At 40.5% G+C, this 7,573-nt stretch overlaps 1 long non-coding RNA gene across 2 annotated transcripts in view; it reads right to left on the bottom strand.

Moving 5' to 3' along the window:
- LOC109960786 (uncharacterized) overlaps positions 1–875 on the bottom strand; it is a 3,052-nt gene extending 2,177 nt beyond the window's left edge. For both annotated transcript variants that reach the window (XR_002275043.1, XR_002275044.1), the window contains exon 1: positions 776–875. This is a non-coding gene — a long non-coding RNA (uncharacterized LOC109960786). The remainder of the gene's footprint in view (positions 1–775) is intronic.
- Between the last annotated feature and the right edge of the window lie 6,698 nt (positions 876–7,573).

The following is a 7,573-nucleotide window of genomic DNA, read 5'->3' as shown; positions in this document are numbered from 1 at the left end:
GAAGGCCTGGTGTTCTCCCCCCGCTCCTGCTCCATGTGGATGCAGGATGTGACCGTCCGAAGACAGAGAAAGAATCCTTTAAACCGAATTTCAGAGAAGTCCTTGGAGCCTGTCACGTGGTTGTGGTACAAGCTCAGAATGGACTCCTACATGGAGTGGAGGTTCCACGTGTAACCTTATAAACGTTTTACTGTTTTTAAAATAATAAAATAAAATCATATTGTAAAAACTGCGTTTATGGTGGAAATAATTGTGGTCCACCAGAGCGCGCAGCCAGTGGATGTGTCGCCCACTTTTATTTTCACCTACAGCTGATTTCAAAGCCGATCAAACCGCCATAAAATGCAAAAACAGACCCAGCATATATCCCCGTGTTAGTAACGAAAGGTATGTCTGGGTGAAACTCGTTCGTTTGAAGAAATGAAACTAACTTAACAGTGACAGCAGCCGATGTTAAGTGCGGCGTAACAGGGTTAATGGAGAAATCTGCAGGGTGTTAATCTTGGCTCATGAGCTGGTTTCATGTGTATTTTTTACATGGATTTGGATTCCCAAACAACGAGTGCAGATCACCTCTGGCTGCGTTGTGCGTCCTGACGCGCACCAACGCCGACCATCTTCATATCTATCTATAGCCACACACTGAGGACTAGTTTATTTATCTTATTTAAAAATACTATACATGATACATTATTCAGATGGAATTCCAGCAGATCGATTGTACATTTAATGGTTAATTTTAAGTTGGTGTGGTCATTAAAATACATGTGCGTACCTGATCTCGTGCTTCCCAAAACTATGCGCTTGTCAGGAAAACTGCTAAAGTACCTCAGAATGTGATAAGCGGTTGTCTGAGCAGGTGTTATGCTTAGGGGCAACACAAGCACCAAAATTGCACTGCGCTGTCTAATTAGCATACAAACGGTCTCAGCTGCACCTCTCCTCCCACCTCGGTGTAAGCACATTCACTCATGGCAGGAAAATACCAAACACGCCAATGCGCGCAACAGAAAGTAAACATCCACCCGATGAAAACTGCATCCGACTGATGCGACGCAGAAATTGCGCTGGCAGGAAAATAGAGGCCTCTGTGTTGAGACACAACATGACATTAAACAGCTGTGAATCCAATTCAAGCTCTGTTCATCAGTGAACACGTGCAGTTAGATTCTGGCTTTTGGTGCAAATGACATCTAAATGAAAAACTGTTTCATATCCCTCAGACTGACTGTCTGCCTCTCTTATTTACTGTAATAATGAATCATTTCATTATTAAAAACAAATAGTTTAAAGCAAATATGTGAACTGTGTTCACTGTTATTCATTATATGAAACCACCTCATTGATTCAGACTGATATTTTGCTTGTTAACTAACTGATTTCTTTTTGTACTTTTTTGTACTTACCAAGGGATGTATTCATCCTGTCTGTCCACCTCATGTTCAGTAAAAACTGAAGCTGCTGTTTGGCATAACAATAAAATAAATACATTTATGGGACTTGTCTACAAATTGCCTTACAGCATCTTGTGTAGCTACATCATTCTCATCCACTCTTGTCACCATTTTTACTGATGTAGCTAAGTGGCTAGCTAGGTAATAGGCCATCCCCATTCACTGACTCACTCACAAAGCTCTGTTTAGCCAGTTGAGGGCAACAGGGGTGGATGAGTGTAACAAGCAAACCTGTGTGAATTGCTGAACGAATCAGAGATGTGGGTAGTGTTGCCTACTGAGTAAACAGAGTACTGTACATTTAGACTGAGTGCACAGCACAAAACCCTCCCACAACCAACTTCCAATCAGTAACCACCATGAGCTGTAAAATAATGCATAAAGGCCAATAAACGTGGGAATACTTCCTGTCTCCAACCATCCTGTCCATATGACACAAACACCCTGCATCAGTCTCAGTGGTTCCATGTGCCTCTGCTGTTTGGAAGGCTTTGCTTCTCCTCTCACTCCCTCGCTCCTTCTTTCTCCTTGTGTTGATGTTGTTGGCTGACTCAAAGAGTTACTGCCTGTTACATAACCACACACACACGCATTGGTTTTAATGTAGTTATGAGGATGCACATTGACATAATGCATTCCCTAGCCCCTTACCTTAACAATAACTTAACACTAACCCTAAGCTGTGAGAACCAACCAAAATGTCCTCACAGTGATTGTTTCAAACTAAAATGAGTGTTCATACCATAGAGGGACATAGAAGACACGGAAAGTCATGTCTAACTACAGCTGTAAGTACACTCATTAACAAAATGCATTCCCAACCCCTTTCCCCAACCTTAACCTAATTCCTAATGTCTCAACCCTTAAACATGAAATGCTTAAAATGTCCTCACAATAATGGCATCCAAAAATTTTAAATAAATAAATAAATAAAAAGGTCCACGTAATGTCATAGAGACGTGTACACACACACACTGAGTGAAAGTTTTCAGCTGTCTTTGTTTGGTGTTTGGGATTGATGTTGCTATGGCGACACTGGCTGGAGGTAGAAAACAAAAGAGCAATCTTGACAGAAGACTATGAAGCACATCTGTAAACATTCACAAATAGCATCTATTATTTATTTGACCTATCAGAGACTTTGTCGTGTTGTTCGTGTGACTGACCACTTTTTATTTACCACCTTTCATCTCAGTGCACGACAAGTGACATTAATAAACTGAAGTCATTCATTCATTCGTTCAGCCATATGAATGAATGAGTGACTGAGGAAGGAACAGTCATATCAAGGGAATGGATAAGCAAATGGATAAGCTTCTGCTGTGTGAAAATGAACTGATCGCACTGGTGAAAAGCTCAACTCAAGAGCTGTTGTGTTATGTAACCACATTTGTTTGTTCAGTGAAGACAACAACAACATTTTGCTTCAAAACCAAACAACAGACAAATCTGCCAAGACAAACATTCAGTGAAAATTTCAAAAAATAGTTTTCATAATCAACCTCGTCTTAAACCTGATGTAGGGCTGAAGGAGGGATGATGGAGGTGTGCAGGGATGGAGGGATGGATGGAGGAATGTATTATTGGCTCTGTAGTTGTTTGAGGGTGACTCAGATACTCCACCCACAGACACGCTGAGTCACCATGAACTGCCAAGTACTGTGTGCGTGCGTGTGTGTGCGATGTACCTGATTTAAATGTCAGTAAAGTGAGAATCTGACTCTTTCTCACAATTTTTTCTCTCCTTCTGATCAGATGATGTGACTCGGAGAGGTTACCGCAGTAACGCACACTTTGGTGATCTGAAATGTAGCGAAGCACAAACTCGTTGAACTTATTTCAGGCTTGTTGCTCATTTCCTCAGATCTATCAGTCAGTCTTTATTGTTTCCAAGGGGAAATTAGGTTTGTAGCCACAAAATTTATACATTCATTGATGAGGACAGAGGAAGAATGTCCCTGCAGACCAGTCGAAACACTAAATCCTATAACAGCCAACGCCTGAAGCATTTCCAGTCGTTAAGAAAAAGAAGATGTGTCTGTTTAGTTATTACAGCTGGAAATCAACAAGCACATGGAAGTAGCTCAAACTCTCTAAATAAAGGATCATGTGGACAAGCCAGAACAGCACCAGCCTTTCTAAGAACATTATAGATGTCAAATTGCTGAACACGGCTCATTCCTGTAATTTTACTGGGTACTTCTGACATGGGTCCACAAGCATTTTTTCAATGAAAATAAAGACATTACTGTGTTTTCCTAATAAACAAAATCAACTTGATTCAATTTTCTGTCAGTAACTTCCCCAGGGTTGTAATTGTCTACTTGGGTGATTTTGGAGCAACAAACAGTTGGTATTGAACAATGGGGTTTATCATTAGCAATTGTTCATACAAATTCTGCAGCTGAGTACAAAATAGAATGAAGATGGGATAAGCAGCAACTATGTAGAACCAGTGTAGAAAGTGGGCAGTGTCTCACTTTACAAAAAATAAATACCATTGTACTTGCACAAACACAACTATGCAGCCATGTGGATTTTAATCAAGATTAAGCAGATTTTCTGATAGAAGATGTGGCTTGATGATATTAAAAGCTTATGAAATAAAATCAATAAATCAAAGACAGGCATGAGCCCATGGGATCAAAAGATTTAGCAAAGAGAAGCAACCTGCATCCCTCCTCCGACCCTGTATGTAAACTACTGTATAAGGAATCTAAATTTATTTCTGTTTGTTGCAATACATCTGTCTTAACCTTTTCAAAGCACTTTGTAACTAATGAACGTAAGGGCAACAGATCTAAAACGGTTCAGTTCCTTACAGTATCTCCACAGAAGGTGTTGCGTGAGCAGCACGTTAGCAGAGCAGCACCCCGGGCGCTCCATGTGTGTCTCCACAGGAGGCATTCAAGCACCGAGTGTGGGTCACATTCTTGCATTTTGGAAGGGCTCAGAGCCCAGGACAGAGTCACTGTGGCGTCTCTCACAAAACACAGGAAAACAGACTTGAAGCATAAAAACTGTGTTGTATATGTTGTAGAAGCACAGGTGTTCCTTCAAATCACATGGAATGAATGACTGAAACGTCGTTCTTTGGACTAATTTATCCTGGTATAAGGAAAGTCTAACTCAGGATTAGTAGGTGGAGTAAAGTACAAATGCTGTTGGGACCTAACAAATGAACTCCAGGTTAGTTGGTATATTTCTCTTTATTGTGTTTTCCAAAAACTATATATCCTTTTTTATAATACTGTTATTTTTTAATTCATTATGATGGTGAAGTTTTATTTTATTATGGATAAGAGTGTCATGTATTTAAAATGTACCGAATACTGTTATTGTGTGTCATTTGATTGGTATCTGACCACTGGCTGTTGAGTTATCAGAACCCTTAAAATACACGCCTGTTAGAGATTGAGAGATGTGTGAGCCAGAGGAAGGTACAATGCAAAATGCTTTGCTTGCAGATTTGTAGTTATGTGCACAAATTAAAATATAAAGATGATTACTTATAGATATCCCTGGTGTGCACTGGAATCTTATATGTTTTTATGATGACTGACGTGCCTTTTGTGTAGACACCCTTAGCTGATCTTAGACACTGGAACATTTCTGTTACCATAACTTGAAACAAATTGAAAAAGTTAGAAAATACCCCTGAACTAATCAGCACATGACTTTAATTCCCCACAGGCCTGACATTTTCCTCACATTGTGTGTGTCAGTGTCAATGACCTAAGAAGACTGCATTCTTTACATTGAAACAGCTAATTTTGGAAACAAAAACACTGCTATCAGATCTTGAAGACCTTTAACTCATTCATAAGACATGAGTCTAAACCCCTTACAAGTTCTTTACTTCATGTGCAACTGACATTCTTATTCCCCGGCCAAATTGCCAACTTCAGGCTCCATAATTTCCTTATACTGTACTTCAGTGTTTTTTTTTTGTAATTGCCCTCACTGTAATTAAATAAGGACCTGCTTATTGTTGTAAAAAGGATCCAAATGTGGCTGAAAACCTACATAAAAAGTAAGTTAGTCTTTTTTATTTTAGGATATTTTTGTCACATAATGAACTTCCACTGCCAGACGTGTGCAAACTCTTTGAAGCTTCCACATGATGCTGTGGTCGCCTCCAGCCTATATTTGGCCATTGTTCATTTCTGTTTGTGTTTAATGCGGTTAGACTCTGAGGTTATGTAAAGCTTCTGTCTCGGTGAGGATCTAACAGAGGGCTCCAGAAAGGTACACTCCTTGGCCGTCACAGCTTGTCAGGCGCTGCCACGGTGTGACGCGATGACTCGTTTTGTAAGAAGTCAGGGTCCTCATCAGGAAGCTGCTTTAAACTCTCTGAGGGACAATATCAAATCCTTATCCGCAACAAATTAAAAATAGCAAATTTTTGACTTTTTGGTCCTTTTTTATTACAATTAAACTACATCCTTTGACATTTATTAAATGATTATTTTTTGGTTGTTTGTTTTGTTTTTATGCATTAATGACTCTAAAATTTGAAAAAAGAAAAGCTTGTTTTCCTCCAAAGTAATTCTCTAGCTTGTTTGTAAAGACTAACAAGACTAAAGAGGTCATTGTGGATTATAGGAGGTCGAGGAAGACAAAACATGCTCCTCTTCTCATACACGGGGAGGTGGTGGAGCAAGTGGATAACATCATAGAGAGCATCCTCTGTCTCAGTGTGACAGTGTGGTACGGGAGCTGCACTGCACAGGACAGAAAGGACTTGACCCGGGTGGTGAGAACAGCTCAGGGCATCGTAGGGAGTCCTCTTCTGGATCTGGACTCACTATACACTGACCGGATCCAGAGGAGGGCCAGACAGATTGCTGCAGACCCCACCCACCCAGACAACACCCTGTTTGTGCCTCTTCCCTCCAGGAAAAGGTACAGGAATATAAAGACTAAAACAAACAGACTGAGACACAGCTTCTTCCCCAGAGCTGTGAAATCAATCACCCCCCTAACCCCCAGCCACACACACACACACACACACAACCTCCTCCCTATGGACAGGCACAGACAGAACACTGGACCTCTGCAGACACGCACACATGCTCACACCTCCGCCTAAAGATTGAGATTTGCACTGAGCTGCACCTTATAATGTTACATTCTTTTGTTGCTAACATGCTGCTGACCTGATTAGGACCTATACATTTCTATTTTTATTTGTTCATATTTTATATTGACTTACACAATTTTTGTGTTATTTATGTAAATAATGTGTCTTTTAAGCCAAGAGCTGCCAGAAAAAAAATCATTGTGCTATGTATAATGACAATAAAGATTCTTGACTTGACTTGACTTGATTAATTTATAATATTATGACCATCGGCCTTCAGCAGCAATATCTCCTACTCCTCTTCATTCATTCATTCATTCATTCATTCATTTTTTTTCTGCCCTGTCCATGGCAGCTTGGATGTACAGATCCTGTTGTTTATATCAGCATTCTCTACGTTAGTTAGTTAAATGGTGGGGAGGTAAAGATGGGGGTCAATAGTAATGAAATGCATAATTAAATATTCATTTAAAATAAATTGTCAATAAACACACACACCGCACCTGTCTCCAACTACCTAATCAGCTGTATACAGTATATACCCACTGTACAGCATACTCATATACTGCTCTTCTCAGCAGCTCTCCATCAGTCAGGCCTTCATGGCACTGTAGACTGACAGAGGAGAGTTTTAGTAATAAAAAACATATAAGGATAATCACCTTTATTTGGCCAAGTATGTTACACACAAGGAATCTGTTTTCGCTACAGAACCGAGGGAGCCATCTGCAGCGTCAACTCAACCGATGGCTCTAGCCATCGGGGAAAACTTGGGGGTTCAGTGTCTTGCACAAGGACACTTCAACATGTGGACTGACTGCAGGCGCTGTGATTCGAACCTCCAACCCTCTGGTTGGAAGAGGACCACTCTACCCACTGAACCACAGTTGCCCCAGTTGGTATATAAGCGACAAAAAGTTTACTGTTTGGCCAAAGATCCAAGCACCAGGCACTGCTCATCACCTGCTCACACCATCTCTGCAGTGAAACATAGTGGTGGCAGCATCATGAGATAGTGGTCAGAACTGAGGGAAGA

The sequence above is a fragment of the Monopterus albus genome, unplaced genomic scaffold (genome assembly GCF_001952655.1).
Source record: "Monopterus albus unplaced genomic scaffold, M_albus_1.0 scaffold50.1, whole genome shotgun sequence".
Lineage (NCBI taxonomy): Eukaryota > Metazoa > Chordata > Actinopteri > Synbranchiformes > Synbranchidae > Monopterus > Monopterus albus.
The sequence above is the reverse complement of the archived record's forward strand: the minus strand, read 5'-3'. Positions and strand labels throughout refer to the sequence as shown.